The sequence below is a fragment of the Macrotis lagotis genome, chromosome X, assembly GCF_037893015.1.
Source record: "Macrotis lagotis isolate mMagLag1 chromosome X, bilby.v1.9.chrom.fasta, whole genome shotgun sequence".
Classification (NCBI taxonomy): Eukaryota; Metazoa; Chordata; class Mammalia; order Peramelemorphia; family Peramelidae; genus Macrotis; species Macrotis lagotis.
The window spans coordinates 684,872,007-684,899,088 of record NC_133666.1 but is presented as its reverse complement, the minus strand read 5'-3'; the positions used below and the strand labels follow the sequence as shown (position 1 = coordinate 684,899,088).

General features: G+C 42.3%; 1 protein-coding gene across 1 annotated transcript in view; it reads left to right on the top strand.

The window, feature by feature from the left end:
• TRPV4 (transient receptor potential cation channel subfamily V member 4) overlaps positions 1-27,082 on the top strand; it is a 59,248-nt gene that overhangs the window by 7,094 nt on the left and 25,072 nt on the right. The window lies entirely within an intron of this gene.

Genomic DNA, 27,082 nt, shown 5'->3' with positions numbered 1-27,082 from the left:
TGATTGCCTCGCATCCAGGGCCATCTCTAGTCATCCTGATTCTCATCTGACCCCTGGACCCAGATAGTTCCAGAGGAGAAAGTGAGGCTGTTGACTTAGCACAGCTCCCTCTCATGCTTGTCATCATCACCTCCCTGATTATTTCTCTCAACTTTGTCATTCCCTGATCTTAAGCCCCTCCTAGTTCTGACATTCCCTGTCCTGACATTCCTCCTTCCTTCTTAAGGCCCCTTCCCAGCTCTGACATAACCTTTTCCAAGGCCCCTCCTTGGCTCTCAGCTCACATGATCTCTATTCCATGACCTACTATTGACATTCCATGTTCTGAGGTCCTTCCAAGCTCTGACTTTTTTTTACTAGATCCCTTTACCTCTGACTTAGAACATTTTTTTCCCAAGGCAATGGGGTTAAGTGGCTTGCCCAAGGCCATACATCTAGGTAATTATTAAGTGTCTGAGGTCAGATTTGAACTCAGTTCCTCCTGACTCCAGGGCCTGTGCTCTATCCACTGTGCCACCTAGCTGCTCCTGACTTAGAACATTTTAAAGATTTGAGCTGCATTTGGAATCCCTTTGTCTGAGGAACCACCTTTCTAGGAAGTGGCAAATTCAAGTCCCTAAGGTTTGAATGAGGAGAGACTCAAGGTCACCTGCTCCCCTTTGCTCAGGGACCTGGCTGGAACCTTTCCCCTCAGGAGCCCAGAACAAGTATGACATAATAGCTAATAAATTACATTATTTTCCCTTCACAGTAACTATATGAAATGGGCCACACAACTATGAATATCCCCACTTTAAAGAAGAGGAAGCTGACAGTCTTGTGTAGGGTCCCATAGGTTTTAAGTGTCTGAGACAGGATTTGAGCCAGATCTACAGGATTCCAGGCTCAGTACTTTTTTTTTTTTTTTAGCAGAACAGGATGAAAGCTAAGAGAAAGCATAAAAGTCATCTCATACACTAACCCTTTTTATAGATGAAGAAACTGAGGCTATTCTCTGCTAGACCTGATGGCTGAGGCTACACCATCTACCTTTGACATGCAAGGACACAAGAAGGTGGCGAGGGGAAGGAATGAGCTAATACTTCAAGATGGGACTGTGGCTTGTAGTTTCACTGTGAATCAGGGCCCTTGTCTTCCCAGCTTCCTCTTGGCCCTTGCTGCCCTGTCTTTAGAGGCCCTCGATAGAGGGGGGTTCTGCTTTTCTGAGAAGAGCCCTAAAGTGGGTCTGGTGGGTTGAAATCCTTGCTCTAGGCAGTGATTTCCCCAAAAGGAAATAAAGTCTAAGGCCTTTGTAGGTCATGGAAGTTGGAAAGCAGTGACTTAAGACTGAGATGAGCCTACTTATGATACTATTTATATTTATATTTTCTTGAACTGAGGTTGGTGGCAGTGTAGCCATTTGCTCATTAATAAAATCCTTGTTAGGACTCTGTGAGTAATGGGGACTGCCCTTTCTTTCTAGGTTACCTGAGGACAAAGGACTCCTGTCTAGTCTTAGGTATATGTCTCACACAGGGTGGAGTGGATAGAATGGTTGCTGTTAGCTGACCACAGACAGATCATTCTCCAGTTAGGGTTCGGTGATGTCACTGCCTTGCTTTACTTGAAACCGTTAGCCTCACTAGTGTGGGGACATTCAGGGAACTAGGACTAATGAGGGAGGCGGTGATGGTATCAGGGATACCATAATAGTAATATTGGGATAATAAGAGTAATAATAATAATAATAATAATTACTGGTATTCATTTATTGATTACTTCAATGTTTGCAAAATCTATTGCTGTGTTTTATTTGAGCCTCCATCATAGTCCCTTGACCTAAAGACTACAAGTATTCTTTTTGCAATGGGAAAACTGAATTTAGAGAGAGGATGTGACTTGTCCATGGGCAAAAATGAAAAAGAAAGTAGTTGAGTTGCTTATTCACATCATGATTTGAAGGTTATTGTGTATTCTTCCTTCCAAGGGCATTTACATTTTGTTTTAATATCTTTTAGCAAGGCAGTGGGATTAAGTGACTTTCCCAAGGTCACACAGCTGGGTAGTGATTACGTGTCTGAGTTTGAACTCAGGTCCTTTTGACTCCAGGACTGGTGCTCTATACACTGCCCACCTAGCTGCCCCAGGGCATTGTTTTAAAAAAGGATGGTAGAGGAAGGCAGGATCTAATCCAGCCCACTCTAATCTCAGGCAATCCAGAATGACTCTTCCTACCTCAATCCAAGCCGATCTCACTCAGCTCAACCCAATGCTATGGCGCCCTGACCAATCCGACCGAACCTGCCAATCTATCCCAACCAGTCCAATCCAATGCATTCGAACAAAGTGATTCAGTTCAACTCTTATCTCATCCAACCCAGTTTATTTTTTTGTTTTTTAGGTTTTTACAAGGCAAACGGGGTTAAGTGGCTTGCCCAAGGCCACACAGCTAGGTCATTATTAAGTGTCTGAGGCTGGATTTGAACCCAGGTACTCCTGACTCCAGGGCCAGTGCTTTATCCACCGAGCCACCTAGCTGCCCCCCATCCAACCCAGTTTAATCCAATTTATACCCATTCTAATCCAATCTTGATCCAATGAACCTAGTCAGTCCAACCTAATGCAATACAACCTCGTTCTACCAAAAACATTATGAGGAGACAGTGTTGGAATGCCAGAGGTAAGCTAGCCAAAAACACTAGTTTATGGAGAACTCCCACAGGGCCAGCATTCCCAAGGGGGTCAGAAGAAGGGATAAACTGAGACACCCTGGAGGTCTCATTGAAGGACTTTAGAATTGATTGTACAGCGTGGGAGACCCTGGTGCATGAATGCCCAGCATGGAGTGCCCTTATCAGTAAGGGGGCTGCACTCTATGAGGGAGGCAGAATTGTAGTAGTTCAAAGGAAACGTGACATCCGTAAGTTTAAAGAACCCGTCCTAGGTGTACACATGGACTATTTGTGTCCAACCCATGGTAGAGCATTCCGGGCTCATTGGTCTGATCAGCCACAAGTCCAACACACTGTCATTTGTCTCCAACATTCTTTGATGATGAAGGACGAGAACCAACCCAAACAATCTGCTTTTACCTAATCTTGTCCAACCCCATCCAACCCAATTCTATCCATTGTAATCCAACCTAATTTACTGCAATGGAATCCAATAACTATTAAGTGCCTGCCTTAAGAAAGGTCCTGGAAACACAGGTTAAAAAAATTGGAGACTGGTCCCTTGCCCCCAAGGATCTTATATTCTGTTGCAGAATTGATTATAAATCTAAAGTATGGGGAGGAGCAGAGAGAGCACTAATAACTAAGGGATTTGGAAATACTCCCCATAGAAAGTTGGAGCCCAGGATGAGCTTTGATGTTCACGAGATCTTGTACGAAGGGGTGCATTCTAGGCTTAGGAGAGAGCGAGGCAGCTAGGTGACACAATGGGTAGAGCATTGCTCTTGGATTCAGGAGAACAGGAGTTCGAATTCAGTCTCTGACACTAACTAGCTGTGTGACCCTGAGCACGCTTAACCCTGATTGTCTCATTCAGGACCATTTCCAGTCATCCTGATTCCTATCTGGTCACTGGATTCAGATGGCTCTGGAGGAGAAAGTGAAGCTGGAGATTTAGCATCCCCCCCCCTCAAAAAAAAAAATCCAATTCACCTGCTTGTCATGGTATCACCTCCCTGATTTCATGGTCTTCTTTGAGAATGAAGGGACAAACATTATTGTTATTAGGAGAGAGCTAATGAAAAGGTTGGAAGCAGAAACTGGGAGTTGTAAATCCAGGGAATAGTTTGACTGAAACTGAAGTCTAACACAAGGCCTCCTGGCCAAATGTACCTCAAAGCTTGCCAGCTCATTCTGAACCAGATTAAACTGTAATTGGGGAATATTTAACAAAATAAAAAAAATTTACAGAAAACACAGATAATGTTAATTTGTGGTTTTCTAAGTCAATTTGCAGTACATGGAGATCCATTTTTATTTGAGTTTGACACTACTGAACTGGAATATTGCATTCACAAAGGTAGGCTGGGGTCAGTCAGCAAAGCATTTTTAAAATGACAAACAGAGAGGTTTGTATTTTACCCTAGAAGACAAGAGAGTCCCTGAAATTTCTTGAGCTTAGGACTAGGTTTGGGAAGATGATTTTTAGCAGCTATATGGAAGATGTATTGGTGAGGGGAGATATTTGAATCAAGACATGCAGGAACCTGAATTCATGGTGATGGCTGTGTGAGTATGGTGATGGCTGTGTGAGGGAAGAGAAGGAAGAAAAATTGTGGTGATAGAGGCAATAGGACCTGGCAACTCTCTGAATTTTTTTTTTTAGGGGTGGGGGAATTTTTTTTCCCAAGATAATGGAGTTAAGTGACTTGCCCAAAGTCACACAGCTAGGTAATTATTAAGCATCTTGGGTTGGATTTGAACTCAGGTTCTCCTGTGCCGCCCCCAGCTGTCTGGATTTGAGGATCAATGATAAAGGAGGAGTCAAGGATGAATAAGATTTCAAACTTGAGCATCTAAAAGAGTGATGGTGGCCTCAGAGACAGAAATTTGAAGGAGAATAAGTTTGTGGGGGGACTGGGACCAAGGGGAGAGTGTCCATCAGGAGGCATCCATGGCAGGATATTGTTGGCAAGGGAACCCTCTTGGTGCCCATCCAATCCTATGATGGAGGTTGCCAACTACTTTGCTTGTGCTCAAGGCCTGCCATACATCGAGTGGTCTGGAGGCCCCAGCTGTGTGAATATTGACAGCTAGGGAGAGCCTGGAAAGCAATGTAGTTTGCTACTTAATATTGTCTCCCCAAGGCACCCTAGCCTATGGTATTGTGGTTGTTCTTGGTATCAACCTCATTTTACCAAGGCCATATCTACACTGTTCCAGGTATATGGAGAGCAGGAGAAACAGAGAAACAGCTTCAGAAATTTTGAGGACTAAGGAGAGTTATGTATTTTTTTTTTTTTTTGCAAGGCAGTGGGGCAAAGTGTCTTGTCCAAGGCCACACAGCTAGGCAATTCGCCACCTAGGCGCCCTATGTATTTCTATCAAATTTTCATCAAAATGCATACAATGTGTTCTTGATTGGAGGCACCATCAACTAGGAAGATCAAGAGAGACTTTATATCAGATGGGGTGGGGAAAGCATGGTCTCAAATCATTGCTGCCAAGGCAATCCCAAGCAGGACTCTAAATTCGCTAAATCTAGGAGCTTTTAGGGGTAAATTAATTAAATGTGTGACCAAATATAGCAGGCTGATTTTTAAGTTGATTATTTTGTCCATGAATGATGTTATAAATATCCAAATGATCCTTGGCAGAAATGTTTCTGCACCCCTAATGGAAGAGGCGAAATTGGAGCTGAATCTTGAAAGACAATAGGATTTCTAAGAGACAAGGTGAGGAAGGGACCCCATTCCCACCATGGGGGCAACGTGGCACAAAGGCCTGGAGATGGGAAAAAGATTCTCATGTGGGGAACAATCAGATCAGTTTGACTGGATTGTCGAGTGCATGGATAGGTTTTGGGAGTCAACTAAGAATATGGATTTGTTTGTAGAGGAACTGGAGGTTATCAAATAAGAGGACAGATCTGATATAAAGGAAACCACTTTGGCAGCTATGTGGAAAAGGGGGGAGATTAGAGGCAGGGAGGTCAATCCAGAAGCTATTCTGGTAGACCAGGTGAGAACTTAGTTTTCTTTTCTGCAAATAGAGGGAGTGGAATTAGATGATCCTGTAAGACTCCTTAACTCTGTCGTTTGACAACTTGTCCTTCATTCTTTGGGGACAGGGGACACAGGTCTGAGGATGGAAAATGAGTAGAATTAGGTAAATTTTGCCCTTGGTTTTCTCCTTTCCTTCTGACCCATCAGACCTCCTTGTCTCCTCTGGGTAGGCACCATTCAGAGGAAGGCAATCAGATTGGTGACAGGACTGGAATCTGGAGGATGAATAGGAAGAAAAGAAGACTGGGGGGAGGGGAGAGAGCAGGACTGTCCTACAGAAGGGGAATTAGCCTTTTTCTGCCTGCCCCCTCCGCCTTCCCCAGAGCAAACCTGGTAGCACCATGAGGCAGCACCTGGAGGCCTGATATCTATAATAAAGGAAATCTAGAGGGAAAATGAAAATACTTTCAACTTCCAAAGTTTGCTTCTAGACAAGACTAAATGGTCCTCCTCCTCCTCGTCTTTGTCTTTCTTTTTTCTCCTCCCCTTAGGTCCCCATCCCAGGGACTGGGGGGTATTTCAAAAGGCATTTGATGGAAAGCTGGTCTGAAATCCCCCTAGTTCCTGGCTTCCCTGTCACCCCCATCTCCTCCTACTGTACTCTCCTGCCTCCTTCCCTGGTCAGGGCAGCTTCTGCCCAGCCCATGAGCTCACAGCTTTCAGTGTGGTGTGTATGGGATGGCTCAGATCCCAGTGAGTCACTCCCACAGAATAGTAGCATTGCTTCAGAGAGCTTGGATGGGGCGCCGGGCAGGGCCCTGTTTGTGTTGGGCCGGCCCCTCTCAAAGGTGCACTCCGAGGCCGGGCCAGGCTGGGGCAGGGGCATACATAGACACAGGAGCTCTGTGTGAGGGAAGTGGTGTTTGGAGGGAACACAGGATGTCCTGGGCCTGGGCTGTGGGTGGGGTGAGGAGGGATCTCTGTAACGGGCAACCAGGACAAACAGCTTCTGTGTCTCAGCAAACAGGAAGTTTGACAGGGCAGGCAGAACCTGAGCCCCACTAGGTAAATAAGCTTAAGGGCCCAGGAAAGAAAGGCAATCCGGGCTCCAGGATGGCGTGATCCTGCAGCCGCCACCCTGCCCATCCCCAAGCGGAGCCTCCCAGCTCTCCTCATCCTTGGCTCCTGGGCCAAGGAAAGTCATCCTTCCTCCAGATTCAGTTTTGAAGCATCTTCTACTTGACAAACCCCAGCCAGGCTGCCCTAGAAGGGACCATCCAGACCCTTGGGACAGCTGGTTTCCTGGGAGGATAGAGAAGTCTTCTGATTGGAGGCCCCCCAGATCCCCATCACCTCACATTGCCTTATGTCTACTCTCTCTGTTTGTGTCTTATCACCCCTACTGGAATAGGCCATCTTTGAGGGTAGAGTCTGGGAACTCGCCTCTCTGATAATCCTAATATTTACTCTAGTCCCTGATATTCAGCAAATCATAAATATTTGTTGTCTGATTTACTGACTTCCCCTTCTCTCCCTTCTGCATTTCCTCTCTACCAACCTCCATAGGAGAATGACTAAGGCAAGAGGAATGTCCCAGAATTGGGACATTTCACGACTAGCCTACTAAGCTAGATCAATTGGTCGATCACCCAACATTGATGCTATAAAGAGTTGGCCTCAGGGGTGTCTAGGTGGTACAGTGGATAGAGCACTGGTCCTGGAGTCAGGAGTACCTGAGTTCAAATCCAGCCTCAGACATTTAATAATGACCTAGCTGTGTGGTCTTGGGCAAGCCACTTAACCCCATTGCCTTGTAAAAAAAAAAGAGTTGGCCTCAGAGTCAGGAACTCATACTGACTGTGTGACCTTGGGGATGTCTCTTCAGTGCTTCAGATAACCCTTGATAACTGTAACCTACAGAGAAGATGCTGATCTTCACTGATATGAGAACACATGATTGGTTCAAAAAAATGTTCCTGGACTAGGAACACCATTTTGGTGCTCCTCCTTCAATGTCTTCCTTTTCCCTTAGGTCCTGACCTCTTTGTTTCCCTTGACCAATCTAAGGCATTGCTTTAATAAAAACTAGCACATAGTCCAGGAATGCGCTCGAAGATATGTGATGAAGGTTGTGATGTGAGTCATTCATTTATTCATGCTGTAACCATTTATTGAGCCCTTACACTTTGCCGGGCATACGGCCTTATATTCCTTGCTAGGGATACAAAGAAATGTGAGGCAGTCCCAGGCTATAAGGAGCTTACTACATTCTTCAGGGAGAGGGGAGGCAACAAGTTCTCAGAAAAATAAATGCAAAAAGTTTTTGCAGTTATTTCCTAGAAAGGGACACTAGGAATCTAGAAGGTCAGCTTAGAGCAATCACTAGAAGTAGAACATGTTATTTTTCATCCTTCATTTTTTTTTTTAGGTTTTTGCAAGGTAATGGGGTTCAGTGGCTTGCCCAAGGCCACACAGCTAGGTCATTATTAAGTATCTGAGGTTGCATTTGAACTTAGGTCCTCCTGACTCCAGGGCCAGTGCTGTATCCACTGTGCCATCTAACTGCCCTTGATCCTTCATTTTCAAAGACCAATGACATCATGGTCATGTCTTGACATATGAGTCAGTTAAAATTGTCAGCCTCACTCTCTCTCAAAGTTCAGTGACAGGACAAAAATCAGGATGATGGTCGATAGCTTGGGAGGCAGTGGATGATCTTTGTGTCTTCTATGTCCACCCAAGCTCTAAGTGTTCCACTCCTTGGGAAGAGTGTGTGCTTCAGTCATCTTTATGGCCATTGGAACAAAGTGCTCCCACCTTCCCATCCTACCAGAGAGAAGCCTTTATATGCTTTCCCCCCAACTTACAGTCTATCAGTTACCTTTCACCTGATTTAGCCCAGGGTGCAGGCTACAGGTCCTTGGAAATATAGGTGAGTGTTAGGACACGGGCAGAACATGAACTCTTTGCAAAGCAGAGGTGAGAAGAGAGCCTGGTTTCTCCATTTGAGAAGGAGAGTAGTCTAGTGCAAAGATGTAGAGGTGGGAAATGGACTATCATATACAGCAAAGAGACTGAACATTGACTGGAATAGAATCTGTAAAGGGAAGCTGGCACAATTAACCCAGGAAGATAAGTTGGGTGCTAGATTTTAAAAGGCTTTAAAAACAAAAAAATGAGGGCTACTAGGTGGTGCAGGGGCTAGAGCACTGGCCCTGGTGCCAGGAGGACTTGAATTCAAATGTGGCCTGACACTTAATGACCTCATTGTGTGACCTTGGGCAAGTCACTGATCTCCATTGCCTTGCAAAAGCCAAAAAAACCAAACAAAAAAGCCAAACATGAATGGAAGAGCTTAGGTATCCTGGGCCCTGGACTAAATGCTGGGGATTCCCCTTTAAAAATGATAAAAGGCAAAAGTAATTCCTGCCCTCAAAGACTTTATATTCTAATAGGGCAGACAATATGTGAAAGTTTAGATCATTGAAGCTTAAAACTGCACTAAGACTTTTGGGACACTCTCACTTAAAAAAAACCACCTAGAAACTCCTGGTCCTCAGAGGGAGCCCCAGGAGCTGGGGGAGTGCTGTGGTCAGATCTATGCTGTAGGAAGATCATCTGTGTGCAGGAGAGACCAGAGGCAGGGAGACTATTGCTGACAAGAGCTAAATCCATCAGTTGATCATTACCCAGTGTTGCTATTAATGTGTTAAGGAGATTACCTTTTAATGGGGCAGGACTGCATTGAAAAAGAAGCTGGAAATCGGGGTTGGAGAGGAAGTGAGTCAGGAGAGGCATGAAGATAAGGATGGCCCAGGAATCCTCCTTAAAATGGAGTTTCTAAGAGAAGCCAACCAGTCAGAGAGAGGATCCCAGGGTTGGCAGATGATTCCATTGTGTGAAAACTAGGAGTAGTGAGAACTTAGTGGGTAGAGAAGATTCTGGAGCATTGTAAAGAAACTTCTTGGTCACAGTCTCGTGTGCTGCCTGGTGAATGAAGGATGGGGGTGCTCTTCCCAGAAATAAGGATATTAGGAAGATGGAGGGTTTTGGAGAAAAAATGACCTCGATTTCAGAGATGATTTTGAGGTGGATAGTGATGGGAGACTAGAATTTAGGAAGTTGGGTCTAGGGTTGGTTATAGAGATCTGAGATTGTCCACATGCACAGTGGTTATTGCTGAATCCATGGGAAGTGATGAGATCAAGAGTGAGAGAGAAGAGAGTCCAATGCAGAGGCTTAGATGAAGCACAGATAGTTAGAGTTGGAGGGGACCTTACAATGAAGACTATCCGAGTTGGACAGAGAATGCAGGGACTTAATGAATTGGATTAATATGACAAGAATTCAAGTTTGTCGTCTTCTTTGGGGTTTTTGTTTAGTTGTTGTTTAATTCTTTGTGATCTCATTTGAGGTTTTTTGGGGAAGAAATATTGGACTGGTTGTCATTCCATTCTACAGCTCTTTTTATAGATGAGGAAACTGAGGCAAACAGGGTTAAATGACTCATTCAGGATCAGTCAGGTAGCAAGTATCTGAGGCTAGATTTGAACTTGGCAAGAAGAGTCTTCCTGACTCCAGAGCTCTTAGTCAACACTTCTCTGTGTATTCTCCAGCTTATCTGTGTCTTGCCTAAAATGTGGCTCCCAGAACACAGTTCTTCAAATGTGACCTGGTCAGGGCAGCTAGATGACTCAGTGGATTGAACACTGGACTTGGAGTCAGGAAGACTGGAGTTCAAATCTGACCTCAGACTCCTGCTAGCTTGGGCAAGTCACTTAACCTGTACTTGCCTTTAATCACTGGAGAAAGAAGTGGCAAGCCACTCCAGTATTTTTGCCAGGAAAATGCCATAGACAGCATTGGCATATTATGGTCCTTGGGATCACAAAGAATCAGACATGTCTAAAAGACTGAACTACAACCACCAGTCAGGGAAAAACTATAGCTGTCATTCATCTAGATTACTAGCTTGGGCAAGTCCCTTAACCTCTACTTGGCCTTTAATCACTGGAGAAAGAAATGGCTCCTTGTTCCTGGACATTATCTTTCTTCATGCAGTCTTTTTTTTTTTTTAGTTTTTTTTTTTGCAAGGCAAACGGGGTTAAGTGGCTTGCCCAAGGCCACACAGCTAGGTAATTATTAAGTGTCTGAGACCGGATTTGAACCCAGGTACTCCTGACTCCAAGGCCGGTGCTTTATCCACTACACCACCTAGCTGCCCCTCTTCATGTAGTCTTAAGGTACATTACCTTTGATTGGCTATCATGTCCCAAATTAAGCTAGTCCCCTAGAAAGCCTAGATCTTTCCCAATGAATGGCTGTCTAGCCATTCTGCCACCATTTTGTACTTGTGAAGTTGATTTTTCAAATCCAAAGTAAACTTCATTTCCCTTTTGCATTTAATCTAATTAGATTCAGACCATGTTTTAATTTGTCATGATTTTTTAAGATTCTTATCTCTCATCCAATCAGTTGACCATCCCTCCCAGCCTGGTGCCTTTGGTTTATTTAATTCACATGCCATCTCTGCTTTTATCCAAGCCACAGAGAAAAATATTAAACAGGTACAGTACAAGTAGAGATTCCTAAAATACTTCTATAGGAGACTTCCTTCCCAGTTCATTCATTCATTCATTCATTCATTCATTCATCACCTATGATGTGCCAGCCTCTGGGAATTCAAAGACAAAAATGAAAACAGTTTCTGTTCTCAAAAATTTCACATTCTACTAGGGGGAGGGGAGATACAAGGTACAACAAAATCCAAAGTAATTTTTGTGTGTTGAGGAGAGTGCCAAAAACAGGGGGAGAGCGAGTGAGGAAAGGTGGTACTAGAAGTAGGCACTTGAGTTATGCTTTGAAGGAAGTTAGGGATTCTGATTGTCAGAGGTGGGGGGGACAATTGGCATGGTATTGGGTATAGAGATGAGAGGTAGAATTTCATGTGTAGGAAACAGCAAATGATGAATGTATTGTGTGTAGGGGATTGTTAATGTGAAAGTCATCTGGAAAGGTTGGCTGGCTTCTGATTGTAGAGGGATTTAAGTGCCAAACAAAAAAAAAAGTTTGTATTTTTCCACAGGGATAATAGGGAGCCCCTGAAGATTCTTGAGAAGGGGAGTGATATGATTGGACATGTGCTTCAGGGAGACCCTTGAATGGAGACTGGATTTTAAGAGGAAGGGAATAGAAACAGGGAGGCCATTAGGGTAAAACAGGACTGAATGAGTAGACAAAAGGGATCAGAACTAAGAGATGTGGAGGCAGGGAAATTAATCTTTTTTTTTTTTTGGTTTTTGTTTTTGTTTTTTTTTTTGCAAGGCAGTGGAGTTAAGTGACTTACCCAATATCATGCAGCTAAATCAATATTAAATGTCTAAGGATGGATTTGAACTCAGGTCCCCCTGACCCCAGAGCCAGTGCACTGTGCCACTTAGTTGCCCCCTATATTAACCTTTAAAGATTACTTTTTGTGTCTGGCCATTTGTTAGTACCACATCTATCTATTTATCCAATTATCTAGCCCATATCTTTTCATCTTTTTTTCCCCTGAGAATAACTTCCTCAGGGACTTTCATATGTCTTGCTGAAATCTAGATGAATGACAGCTATAGTTTTGCCCTGACCTGTGGTTGTAGTTCAGTCTTTTAGCCACATTTGATTTTTTGTGACCCCAAGGACCATAATGTGCCAATGCTGTCTATGGGGTTTTCCTGGCAAAGATACTGGAGTGACTTGCCACTTCTTTCTCCAGTGATTAAAGGCAAGTAGAGGTTAAGTGACTTGCCCAAGCTGGCAGGTGTCTGAGGTCAGATTTGAACTCCAGTCTTCCTGACTCCAAGTCCAGTGTTCAATCCACTGAGTCATTTAGCTGCCTCTTCCCCTAATCTACCTGTCTCTTAATTCTGACAAAAAAGGGCAATGAGAATATTCTTTTTTTTTTTAGGTTTTTTGCAAGGCAAATGGGGTTAAGTGGCTTGCCCAAGGCCACACAGCTAGGGAATTATTAAGTGTCTGAGACCAGATTTGAACCCAGGTACTCCTGACTCCAAGGCCGGTGCTTTATCCACTATGCCACCTAGCTGCCCCATCACTACGCCACCTAGCCGCCCCTCACTAAGCCACCTAGTTGCCCCGATTCATTCTTTTAAAATGAAAATTTTACCTTATTTTCAGTTAATAAATATTTATTTTCTTTCCTGAACTGTTCTTCCTCCATGACTTGGTCTTGATAATGCTATGACAGACACTTAGGTTCTTGATCATTGCTTCACTTTCTGTATATTCACCTACCACCCTTTAAATGTTACCCTCTAGATGTTTTTCAAGAAATAGAAATCAAGCTTGCTGGGATGCCTATACTTTCTTCCTTTTGGGGGAAATCATAGATCTAGAGTTGGAAGGGACCTTGAGGTCATCCAGTGTAACTCCTTTTTCTTACAGTTGAGGAAATTGAGGCTCAGGGAATTTTTTAATTTTTAATTTATTATTTAGGGTAATGGGGTTAAGTGACTTGGCCAAGGTCACAAAGCTAGGTAATTATTAAGTATCTGAGACTGGATTTGAACTCAGGTCCTCCTGACTCCAGGACTGGGGCTCTATCCACTGTACCACTTAGCTGCCCCAGACTCAGGGAAATTAAATGACTTGTCCGAGGTCATGTTGGAGGTGGGATTTGAACCCAGGTTCCCCGACTCTAACACTGGCACCCTTTCCATTAGTCCATAATCCTTCAGAGATCATCAGTCACCATCATCAATTCTTGCAAGAGCCTGGGCCATGGTACAGGTATGTTCAGAACAGGCTCTCCTTTCTTTTGAGGGGAAGCTTATGATCCCATCCTCAGCAGTGGACCCTGACTATACCTGATCAGGCAGGTTGGATGAATTTAGTATGAGGCTGGCCTTAGGAGGAAGGGGCTTGTGTTCTCTGGCATCCTTTCTCCTCAGGGCTGTGGGGCTCCAGGCAGGTCAGAACTTGTCCTTGATTTAAGGAGCTTTTCTCCATCACATCATCAGGACGGATTTCATAAATACTTGCCAACATTAGCTTGAGATCATGGTTCTTTGTTGAAGACAGACTGCTTCTCCTTAGCCCAGAGTGGAGGTGAGGAATGAAACAGCATGCATCCCTTAGCATACATTAAACAATGCTTGCCAAGGGCCTCAATTTTCCCTAACTCTTAAGGTTTGCGCAATGCTTTACACAGGTTAGCTCACTTGATTGTCCTGAGATATAGGTACTATTATCCTCATTTAAGAGATGAAGAATCTGGCCCGAAGGGCAGCTACATGACTGCATAGAGAGCAGAGGGCCTGGAGATAGGAAGATCTGAATTTAAATCCAGTCTGTGTGACCCTGGGCAAGTTACTTTACTTATTTGTCTCAGTTTTCTCCCATCTGTAAAATGAGCTGGAGAAGGAAAGGGCAAACTACTCTAGAATCTGCCCAGAAAACCCCAAATAGGGTCAGAGTCAGACATGACTGAAATAGATGTCTGGCCCAGGGTCACTCAACTCGGATGACTTAAGGAGAAGAAGGGTCTTAGGATCATAGATTTAGAGCAAGAAGGGACATTAATGATCAAGTCCAATTCTTATTTTATGGATGGGGAAGCTGAGGATCAGGGAGATTAAGGGACTAATCAGGGGTCACTGAGATTATACTGTCAGAGACAGAATTTGAATTCAATTCTTTCTAACTTCAAGTCCCATGTTCTGTTTAACTGCCTGATAATAAAAAGAACCTAGATTATGATAGGGCTCCATAGTTTACAAAGCAAATTTTATATTCTTATCTCACTTTAGTCTTACAACCGATTTCTGAGGGAGTATGAATACTATTATGGCCATTTGACAGATGAGAAAACTGAGGGGTCCTTGGTCCTAGGGGAGTAATGGGGTGTGAAGTAGAAAGAGCCTTGGATCTACTGACAAATAATGGGAATGTGAATCTTCTCTTGAATACTTTTTTTAAAAAAAATTTTATATCTAAGGCAATGGGTTAAGTGACTTGCCCAAGATCACACAGCTAGGGAATTATTAAGTGTCTGAGGTCACATTTGAATTCAGGTCCTCCTGACTCTGGGGCCGGTGCTCTATCCACTGCACCACCTAGCTGCCCTTCTCTTGAATACTTTTACCTATTATGTTTTGGAATAAGTCTCTCAATATTTCAAGGGTTACAGATCCTGTAAAATGAAATGGTTGCCCTGGATGGTCTCAAAGGTCCCATGTAGCTTGGAATGGATTCTCCAATAAACTGACCAGAGTCACATAAGAGAGGATGGAGCAGCTTCAGAATCTTCAGATTCTCAACTCAGCTTTTTCTCCATTACACCAGGCTGTGTCAGGGCAGTTATTAAGTGTCTAGTGTTTGCTAAGTTTCAGGGATGCAAAGAAAAGCAAAAGCCAATTCCTTGATCTTGAGGACACAGTTCAATGTGAGAAAAAACACAAAAACAGCTAATATAGTTGTTTTTATGTGTAAACATGGGAGATGGTGTGAAATGGAAGCCCTTCATTGGAGAGAGTCCCAGAGTTGCCACTTACTCATTGTTGGATATTCAAGCCCCTTCTACTTTTCCTTGAAGACTCTTCCTTCTGTTGACTATATTCCATGGGTACGATCACGGCACCCATCTTCTAGGTGCTTGTAAGGATCAAATAAGAGAACACATTGTAAATCTTCAAAACAGAATATAATATTAGTTATTATTGTTATTAATTTCAGTGTTAATATTATAAGCATATTATAATATATGATACTTAAATATACATTATAATTATATATGATATGATGTATTATATTATAGTTCCATAATGTAATATTATAGTTATTTAGGCTAATAATAATAATAATAGTTGTTGAGGAGGAAAGCTTAGCCTGAATTAGGATCCAGATTTCTCTCCCTCTGTACCACAGGCTGACCAAATATTTGAGCCAGGGTGGTTACTTTGGAAAGCCAGTCATGACTTTGCTATTTACTACCTGTGTAGCCTTGGTAAGTCACATCACTTTCTTGGACATCCCTCAGTTTCTTCATTTATAAAATGAGGGACTTGGACTGGATGACCTCTGACAACCCTTCTGACTCTAGAACAGTGTAGAACTTTCCAGCTCTGGGATGAGGTGTGGAATGGAATAAACTCTTGAAAGTTTAAGTAGCCTTGAGACTGGAGATCTTCCTTCCCTGTCCCTGGTTAGGCTGGTTTTTGGCCCTGGGGCATGAGTTGATTTAGTGACTAGGATTAACAGTGAAACTGGAGGAGGAAGAGTCAAAGTCACTATACAGTGGAGTTGCTGGAAAAGTCATTTGGGGTTGAGTATTGGATTTCTTCTAAGACGGTGGTTTCCTAAATTTTACTTGGATCAACCCATCCTATTGTTTCTCATCTCATGAATCATGTCATCATAATGCCTTGAGGATTTAAGACCTAGGATCGCAGATGGAAGGAACCTTAGAGGACACTGGGTTCAGTCTCCCCACATTTTATTTTTCAGTCATCATCAGTTTGTCTGGCTCTTGGTGAGCCCATTTGGGTTTTGTTTTTAAGTTTTTGCAAGGCAATGGGGTTAAGTGGCTTGCCCAAGGCCACACAGCTAGGTAATTATTAAGTGTCTGAGACCGGATTTGAACCCAGGTACTCCTGACTCCAGGGCTGGTGCTTTATCCACTAGGCCACCTAGCTGCCCCCCATTTGGGGTTTTCTTGACAAATACACTGGAATAGTTTGCTCTTTCCTTTTCCAGCTTATTTTATAGAGTAGGGAACTGAGGCAAACAGAGAGAAGTGACTTGCCTAGGGTTACATGACTACTAGTAAGTATAAGAGGTCAGATTTGAGCTCAGAAGCTTGAATCTTCCTGATTCTAAGACCAGAAAACTGAGGTTTAGAATAGTTAGATGGCATAGGGTAGGAATGGGGAATCTTTTTTTTTCTGCCAAGGGCCATTTGGATATTTATAACATCATTCACAGACTATATAAAATTATCAATTTAAAAATTAGCCTGCTATATTTGATCAAACATTAATTAATTCACCCCTTAAAAGCTCCTAGATTTATTGAATTTCGAGCCCTGGTCTTGGAGCACCAGGCCAAATGATTTTGCAGGCCTTATACATTCCCCTCCCTGACAGAGTGGATAAAGTGCCAGACCTGGAGTTAGGAAGATTCATCTTCCTGAGTTCAAATCTAGTTTCAGATACTTATAAGTTGTATGACCCTGGGAAAGTCACTTTACCTTGTTTGCCTCGGTTTCCACATTTGTAAAATGAACTGGAGAAGGAAATGACAACTATTCCAAGATCTCTTCCCCAAAACCCCCAAAGTGAATCACCAAGAGTCAGCCATGACTGAAGTGACCCAACAGTAAACTGAGGCACAGAGAGATTGAGTTTTGGTAAGCATTCTCATTTGAACTTCATAACAACTTTGTGAGATAGGTATTATCCCTGTGTTATCGGTGAGGATATGGAAGTTCAGAGAAGGACTTGCTCATGGTCATGGGATCAAATTTATTATTGATGTTATCTCAAGAAAGAAGAAATCTCTGAGGCCATCAGTTCAACCCCTTCATTTAATGGATGAGGAAATACCCAAGAAAGTCATCTAGTTCTCCACTGGGTCACACTGTCCCTCATATCTCTCTTCTAGCACAAAATAATTGTGGGAGACATCTTTTGCTCACTAGAGGAAGGAGAGAATGATCTTCCTTGATTTCATTTAGGAGATGGCCCAAGGGAAATGAGTGGTATTGGATTGAGCTGAGAAGAAAAGTTTCAGAATTGACCTAGAAAGATCCTTGAAACCTGAGCTGGGAAAACTGTTAGTGTAGAAACCAAGAGATTCCAAGACTCTAGAATGGGAAAAAACTGTTCTTGACCCAACTACCATTCTAGATTAAGAACCTATCATTCCAAAACTGAACAGACTTTGGCCTAGGAGGAGAACCAATTTTCTACTTTCATTTGAATATGATGAAAAAAAAATCACATAAGTTAATCCTAGATACATTTCTTATCAGCACATTTCTTATCAGAACAACAGTAGACTAAATTGTCAAGAAACTATGTTATAGATCCCAAACTCCACCTCAGAGAGACTGTGTGACCTTAGAAAAGTCAATTCCCTTTTCTGTAAAAAATAAATCTTAATTTCTTTCTCTATAAAAAGAAATGGAACTAGATGTTTTATAAAGGTCCTTGACAAGTTTGACATTCTCCATTTGAAGGCCCCTCCCAGTCCTGACATTCCTGGTTCTAAAACTCCTCCCAGCCCAGAGAGAACATCTCTTAGATTTTAACGTCCTCAGGGAAGGAACAGAGGCTTTATATGCAGTAACCAACACAACACTATGTTCAGTTAGGCACCTAAAGGGTTATTTTTGTTGAGAATGAGGAAGGGACTTGGATAAACCAGGGCTGATAGATGAGTAAAGACAGAATTTGAATCTCAGTCCTCAGTCTACAGAATCTATTTTCTTCTCTTCTAACTCTAAGATCCTGTAATTCTTGTTGCTTCTCATGGTTAATTGCATGATTCTATGCCCACATATATGGTTGTACCCATGTAAACATTCATTCACAAGCATACGTGTGCATACACACACACACACACACACACACACACACACACACACACACCCTGCTAAGCTGTCATTTGACTCCAGTGTGGAATGTAAAATTACATGGTTGGAAGACTGATTTGAACAAGAAATAAACTGGTAGCCGCCTGCAGCTGACATGGCCTCATTTGGAAGAGAAGGGTTATTGCAACATTCTTAGTAGAACTCTTGTTTCTTTACTTGTTTCTGCATTAGTCAATTAGTCCCTAAATATTGATTAATTCCTACTATGTGGTGTTTACTGAACTAAGCTGTGATGAGTCTTCTCCAGAGCCAGGGCAATGCCAACAGTCCTCTGGGTTTGGTAAAGAGTGCAGATGGCACTGATAGGTGCCCTGGGTGCCAGTTTCTGTAGGGAAGGGCAGCAGTTTCTCATGCCGGTCCCATTGCTTGCCCCTGATTTGGACCTGTTGGATTCCTTTGGAATGAGCTCGATTTTTCCAGTCAGTTCTGGAGAGATAACAGGAAAAATGAGCCGAGTGAAGACAGCAGAGAGCTGCGTTCAAACCTAATCTCATATACTCACCGAAGATAGAAACTAAGAAATAATAGCTATGTGTCATATATTTTTGCTAGGTACTTTACAGATATTATCTTATTTGAGCCTCACCTTGACCCGCTGAGATAGATGCTATTATTATCCTCATTTTACAGTTAAGGAAACAGAGGCAGATAGAAGTTAAATGACATGCCCAAAGTCATACATCTAGTTAGTATCTGAATAATATTTGAATTCCAGGTCCAGTTCCCTATCGATTATTCCATCTGATAGCCCCATAAGAAAGTCATTTATTCCCTGATCCTCAGTTTCCCCATCAGTAAGAGTGTGGTGTAGTGGCCTCACAGCCTAGAAAGCCTGGGTTCAGTTCTTACCTGTGACATATTGTGTTCATGTGACCCTGAGAAAAGAAGTTCTGCCTTGGCTCTTAACCTTTGGTTGCATTTAGATGGTGCCTGTGCATCCCTTCTCAGCCTAATGTTTTTAGATGTCTCAAAGGGAAAACACTGGATTATCAAGGACACCAATTCTATTGCAAGGCATTTATCAAATTATTAAAAAAAAACTGACCCCAGGTTAGGAATCCCTGCTCTGAGACTCTAATCTCAGAGAAGGTGCTGACTTGCATGGGTAAAGGGATTTTCCTCATTGGGGAATTCCTCATAGACCTTCATGAAATGGCAGGTATAGGCCCTATCTCCTATTCTATGACGCCCCACAGCATTTGCTTCACAGGATAGCTGTGAGGATCAAATAAGAAAAATCAAATATTCTCTCTCTTTGAAACCCCTACTTGGGGTTTTCTTGGCAAAGATACCAGAGGTTATCTATTTCCTTCTCCAGATCATTTTACACATGAGGAAACTGAGGCAAACAAAGTTAAGAGATTTGTTCAGGGTCATACAGCTAATCAGTGTCTAGGGTCGAATTTGAACTCGGATCTTCCAGACTCCAGGTCCATCATATACATGGTAGCTTTTAAAGATTATTGCTCCCACCCAATCCCTGTGACATCCCTGAGATCATATTGGTTTTAGATCTTTGAATTGCCAGTTCATCTTGTTGGTTATCTATACTTTATACATTTGCATGTAGATAAATGAGGATCAGCATTTTGCTTATATTAAAATAAATTTTCATTATGTCTTCTTTATATATATATATATATATATATATATATGTAAAACCATTCCTCATAATAAAAAAAAGAAAAGTTTATTAAAACTAGCCAACGTGTTCAAAAAGTCTGACACTGCATGCAATATACCACACCCATAGGCCTCCATTTCTGCAAAGAAACCAGGGCTGGAAAGGGGTTTCTTTCTCTATCTCTTCTTTGGTACCAAGCTTTGTCAGGATGATTTCATAATATTTATTTAGTTTTTTTGTTGTCATGTAAATACTTTGTTAGTTGGTTTCCTTATTCCAAGCTTTCTTACTTCACTTTGCATCTTAGAAGTCTCTCTAGATTCCTTTTCCCTCAATATATTAATTTCTTCAAGGATATTTACATTTTATTTATTCATGGTCCATAACCATTTAGTCATCCCCTAAACAGGGAGCAACTATTTGGTTTTCAGTTGCTCTCCAAAATGCTTCCCAAAATACTTTGGTGTACACATGTCCCTTCTTTTCATCAATCAAATTTGTCATTGTCCTCCTTGGTGTGTATGTCTAACTGTACATTCTCTGGAAGATTGCATATGCACATTTTAGTCATTCTCTTTGCATAATTCAACTTTGTTTCCAGAGTGATTGGATGAGTCCTCACTCCACCAACCATGCATTAGCATCTGATGGATTTTTATTATTATTGGCTCTTTTCTTGATTTTTGTTTACTGTGAATTTCTGGTCTTCTGTTATTTTTCTTTCATTGTGGTATCTACCTTCCTTGGAAGGTATGTCAACAATTTTCTTTATTTCTTTTGTAGTTTTGACTTTATTCAATTAGATTGAACAAGGATATATTTATTCATGTTGAGTCCTAGCTGGGAGCTGATCATTCACCTTTTGATCTGTGATCCAGAGATCCAAATCTTTTTCTCAAACAATTTTTAAAAATTTTGAATTTTACAATTCCCCCCCCAATCTTGCTTCCCTCCCCCCACCCCACAGAAGGCAGTCTGATAGTCTTTACATTGTTTCCATGCTATACACTGATCAAAATTGAATGTTCAAACAATTTTTTAAAATACGATATATCCCTCCCCCTCCCATTACTGTAAAAACAATTTTTAATGTTTGTTTTTTAAATTTTTGAGTTCCAAATTTTCTTCCTCCCTCTTCCCCTGAGATAATAAGCAATTTGATGTAGGTTATATATGTGCAATTCTATAGAACAAATTCCCATATTATTCATTTTATAAAAGAAAACCCAAACCAAAAAAATAAAGTAAAATGAAAAACGTGAAAAGTAGTATTTTAGTCTATATTCAAAGTCCATCGATTCCCTCACTGGAGATATATAACATTTTCCATCATGAGTACTTTGGGACTGTCTTGGATAATTGTATCACTAAGAATAAATACGTCATTCATAGTCCTGATCTTACTGTTCCTGTGAATGCTGTTCTAATTCTGCTCTCCTCACTCTGCATTAGTTGATGTCTTTCCAGGGGAAGCTTAATAGCCCTAGCATTTACATAACCCTTTAAGATTTGCAGAGAATTTTGCAGATCTTATTTCATTTGATCCTCACTAGGAAGTTGGTCCTATTTTATTTTTTAAGATTTTTGCCAGGCAAATGAGGTTAAGTGGCTTGCCCAAGGCCACACAGCTAGGTCATTAGTAAGTGTTTGAGGTCGGATTTGAACTCAGGGTCTCCTGACTCCAGGGCTGGTGGTCTTATCCACTGCACCACCTAGCCGCCCCCAGGAAGTTGGTTCTATTATTATACCATTTTATAGAAGAAGGAACTGAGGCAGAGGCAAAAGACTTGTTCAGGATCATATAGCTAACAAGTATCTGAGGCAGGATTTGAACTTAAGTCTTTCTGACTTGGTTGCTCTTTATTCATAGGATCTTAGATTTAAGAAGGAGTTACTGAATTCAACCCACTCATTTTCCAAATAAGGAAACCAAGGCTCATGGATTTGTTTGTAATTGTCAGTATCATGACTCAAAGCCAGTGCTCTAGTCTCTAATGCTAACTCTCCATTGAAGGCTTCCTCTGCATGGAATTTAATGTATAAAATCTGTAAAAGTGAGTTCCTTGGACCTGAGCAATCCAGGGAAGCTCCCTGGAGGTCGTAGGATTTGTTTGGGGCTGGGAAGTTTGGGGAAAATTTGGAGAAGCAGAGAGAAGGGCTGAGGATATTTTGTATGGGGATAGCTTGAAGCATCAGGTATGTCAGTTTTTGAGCCAAAGATCCTGAGTTCAAATCTTGATTGTACCACTTGTTGGCAGAGTCACCTTGGGAAAATTGCTTCTCATAATAATAATATTAATCATTGTGAGTATGTCTGTGATGTTTGGTTTGCAAAGAATTCTATGGACATTGTCTCATGAGTGTCACAACAACTGGAGGTGGTAGGTACTATTATTATCTCTGTTGAACAGTTGAGGAAATTGAAGCACAGGGATTCAGTGATTTGTCCAAGGTCAAACAGCTAATAAATATTTTATTTGGGTCAGTTAGGAAGAACACAATTTCAGGCCTTTTTGATTTGAATTCAGCATGGCGTCTAATAAATCCATTATCTTTTTTTTTCCCCTCTTGCGAGGCTCTTGGGGTTAAGTGACTTGGTCCAGGGTTTACACAGCTAGAATGAACAAGTCCTCCTCCCCCAGGGCTGGTACCCTATCCACTTTGCCACCTAGCTGCCCCTCTCACTTATCTCTTGATCTCATAATCCTCCTCTAAAAAATGAGATTGGAGTAATTGACCTTTAAGGGACTTTTCAACTCTATATTTGTGCATCTATGTGCCTAAAAGGCAGTCAGTGTGGTCGAAGGGAAAGAGCATGGGTCCTGGAGTCATAGGTGCTGTCTTCAAATCTCACCTCTGCTCCTTACAGCCTATGTGACCTGGACAAGCAAATTTACTTCCTTGGGACTCAGTTTCCCCATCTGCACAAGGAGGTAGTTGGATTAAATGCCCTCTTCCAAAACCAGATCTACGTGAGCATAGGTTTATAGGAAGGGGATGAAGCTGGGGTCTGAGTAGGACCGTGAAGCCTCCATTTTGCTTGGAACTCACCGTGGGTATTCCACGGTGGATAGAAGCTGACTGTGGTCACCACGGGGAGGGCCCTAGGGACCAGTGTTTGAAAGACCCTGGAAGTCATCTAGGACAAGTGACCTAAGGGGAGAACTAGGTTCACAGGTAGAAAGTTCAAGAAGGCCAGTTTTGGTTTAATGCCAAGGAAAGTCTTTGCATCTTGAGAGCAGATGGGCCGCCTCAGGAAATGGAGGGGTAGCTCCCTCATTGGAGGTCTTCAACTGAAAACTGGATCTTATAGATGGACCATCCTAATCGCACCAGATGGCTTCTGAGGTTCTTTCAAACTGGAACATTCTGTGATTCCAGCCTGGCCAAGTTACTGAGCCAAGACCCTAAGTTTTCTGATGTCAAGCTCAATGGGCTTAGTGTTCTGGTTGAGGACTTGGGTTTTACCTCTTGATGGGGAGTCTTTGGGGCCTTGGAGTTGTGACAGGACGAACCGAGTGAAAGCAGGGATTTGGGTCTTTGGTGATCAAAGAGGCCAAGAGCTTACTCTTGGCTGAGAATCAAACCAGTCCACACATCTCTATTAAGTGCCCAGCGTGTACCCTGCCTTAGGTCCTAGGGAATACCAAAACAAAACTTAAATAGCACCTACCCTCAAGAAACCTACTTTCTATCAAGGATTTGATCAAGCAACCTATCAATTAATAAGCATTCATTGGTCAGAGCCAAGATTGAAGAACTGAGTTCAAAACCAATTATTAACCCTGTGAATCTGGGCACATCACTTAACTGCTGCCTGCCTCAGTTTCCTCCTCATCTATTAAAAACTTAAATAGCACCTACCCTCAAGAAACTTACTTTCTATCTAGGGTTTGATCAAACAACCTATCAATTAATAAGCATTCATTAACTGCCACCCGTGTATCAGGTACAAGAAAAAAGCATAATCAACTCCTGTCCTCAAGGAGCTTATATTCTAATGATATGTTCATAATTATCTCTTTTTTTTATTTTTATTTTTTGCAAGGCAAATGGGGTTAAGTGGCTTGCCCAAGGCCACACAGTGTCTGAGGTCACATTTGAACTCAGGTCCTCCTGACTCCAGGGCTGGTGCTCTATCCACTGTGCCACCTAGCCGCCCCCATAATTATCTCTTTAGAAAATATGCAGAGTAGGTGTCATTGATAGGGAAGGCTCTCAGGGTTTGGAATATTAACACTACTGTTATAAAGAAGATCAATATTGAATTCTTTCCTGGTGAATGAGGGCCTCCTGAGGGTCTGGGCTTATATCTAGGGGGAAGGGTTTCACCTAAGCGTTGAACCTTGCCCTGACTCAGAGCTTTGATATGGAAGTTATACCACTGTGGTGGACCCTGAACTATATTAAACCTCTCGCGGCCCCTTCTGGGCTCTCCTTGGCTGCCCAGGAAATGAAGAGATGTGTAATAAACAGGTTATCCTAGTTAATACGTGACTGATGCTTGGAGGATGGAGGATGGCTGAATGTCGGATAGGAAATGGCCAACCCATTCCCGGAATGACTGACCGACAAGTCAAGTCTAGCAGTTCCAGGCCTGCTGTCCTGGTAACTGGGTAGCACACAAGATTGAAGAACTGAGTTCAAAGCCAATTTCAGATACTTATTAGCCCTGTGAATCTGGACACGTCACTTAACTGCTGCCTGCCTTAGTTTCCTCATCTATGATATGGAAACAGTAATAATATATATCACAAGGGTGGGTGAGGATCAAGTGAGCATGTTAGTAAAGCATCTGGCACATAGGTGCCTGTTTCTTTTCCTCCTTTCCTTCCTCCTTCTTTGGGAAAGTGCTCCCAGGTTAGGAAAAATGCTGTTTTGCTCCCTAAAGGGCTCTCATCCTGCCTAGACCCTTGAAGATCTTCCTTCTTTCCCTCCTTTCTCTTAGGGTGAGTCTCAACTCTGACCACAGGGCAAGCAAAAGCCAAATTATTGATTTATCACTATATATATATATATGTGTGTGTGGGGGGAAGAGGCTGACATGGGGAATGTGTGTTGATTAAGAAAAACAAGCAAAGGATTTCCATACACATCCCCAAGAGAGGGATGGTTAGAAGCTCCAGGAAATTTGCACCCAGAGCCAAGCTGCCTAACCAAGAGGATACATTCTTTCCAGACTGTTGTCCACAGAGGGATGCCTGCCCCTGACCTTGGCTTGGGTTCCCTCCCCACAGGTGGGCCATGAGGGTGACATGAACGGTCAAGGGAGGATGTGGTCAGGTCCAAAGACTCTAAGACTGGCTAAGACCTTTGAGATAGCCCAGTAAAACTCTTCTTTTCACAGATGAAGAAACTGAGGCCCATAGAAATCAAGTGACTTGCCCAAAATGTTGGGGCTTTTGGGACTTGTACCTGAATTTTTGTGGGAATGGGGGGATAGATTCACATTGTGTAACTTCCCTTCCCCAATGCAAATCAGCCTTTCAGCTATAACTTGTATTCTCAGACTCTTGTCCAAAGCATTGAGTGACTTTCCCAGGGCTACACAGCTAATGCTGCTCCCAGGAAAGACTTGAAGCTGGCTCTTTCTGACTCAGAAACTGGTCCTCTAATCATGTTTCCTTTATACCCATTATATAAATAGATGAAATAACATATTAAATTTGCAGAGCACCTTACAAATAATGTCTCATTTGATCCTTGTCACAATCCTATGACATAGGTACAACTGGCATTATTAACTTTATTTTTCAGAGGTGAAAACTGAATCTAAGGTAAAATAATTTGGATTATAGATAAAGAACGGGAAGAGACCTCAGAAGTCATCTAGTTTCATGTTCTCATTTTAAAAATTATATATTTTTTCCAATTACATGTAAAAGCAATTGTGAACATTCTTTAAAAAAAATTTGAATTCTAGATTCTCTCCCTTCCTCCTTCCCCTTTCATCTCCTTGGTATAAATGTGTTATCAACTGTATGTGTGCAAAGTGTATTTCTGTACTAATCCTGTTGTGGAAGAAGATATAGGCCAAAAGAGAAAAACCACACACAAAGAAGGGAAAAGTAGTCTGCTTTGATCTGCCTCCAGACTCTACCAGTTCTTTGTCTTGAGGTGAATAATATTTTTCATTGAGAATCCTTTGGAATTGTTTTGGGTCATCGTATTGCTGAAAATAACTCAGTTATTCACAGTTGAACATCACACAATGTTGCCGTTACTGGGTACGAGGTTCTTACCTCACTTTGCATCAGTTCATATAAGTCTTCCTAGGGTTTTCAGCAGCCATCCTGCTCATTATTTCTTATAGCCATGTTCTTGTTTTATTTTTTTGGCAAGGTCATGGGGTTAAGTGACTTGCCCAAGGTCACACAGCTAAGTGAGTGAGGTCGAATGTGAACTCAGGTCCTCCTGACTCCAGGATGAGTGCTCTGTCCACTGCACCACCTAGCTACCCCCCATGTTCTTAATTTTAAAAGATTTTTAAAAATGTAAAAATTTAAAATTTCCTAAATTTAAAAAAAATTAATTTTTTCAACCCTCTCACTGTTCAGGAAGATTTGTCCAAGTCTCCTAGGGAATGGGCCGCAAAGTCTGAGTCTTCTGACCCCAAATTAAACTCTCCTTCCAAATACTTTGCAACTGAGAGTTGCTTGTCCTTTAGGGAGGGAACTCCTGCTCTCTGTCCCCATCCCCACTCACCCATTGCATTGTCTCTCCCATTCCTATCTTCTCAAGCCTCTGACCCAGGTCCTTAGCTTCTGAGGGTTCAGGTCAAGGACATCTAAGGAAACATGAGCATCATAGGTTCATGGAACTAAATTGTCCTATCCCTTCCTTTGGCAGAGGGAGAAACTGAAGACTAGAGAGGGTTGCCCCAGGTTGCACAGGAAATCACTTCATAATGTCACAGATTATAGCTGGAAGGAACCTCAGAGGTCACCTAATCCATTCCCCACCCCCTGTTTTATACATAGGGAAACTGAGGCTCAGGGAAAGTGAGGTAAGATGGCTCACCCAGCCACAAAACTAAGTGACTGAGAGAGGATTTGAATTCAGATCTTCCTGTGTTCAAATTCAACCCCCTATAAACTATATCAAGACACTTCTCATCTAGTCTATCTCCATCATTTTATAACTGGGG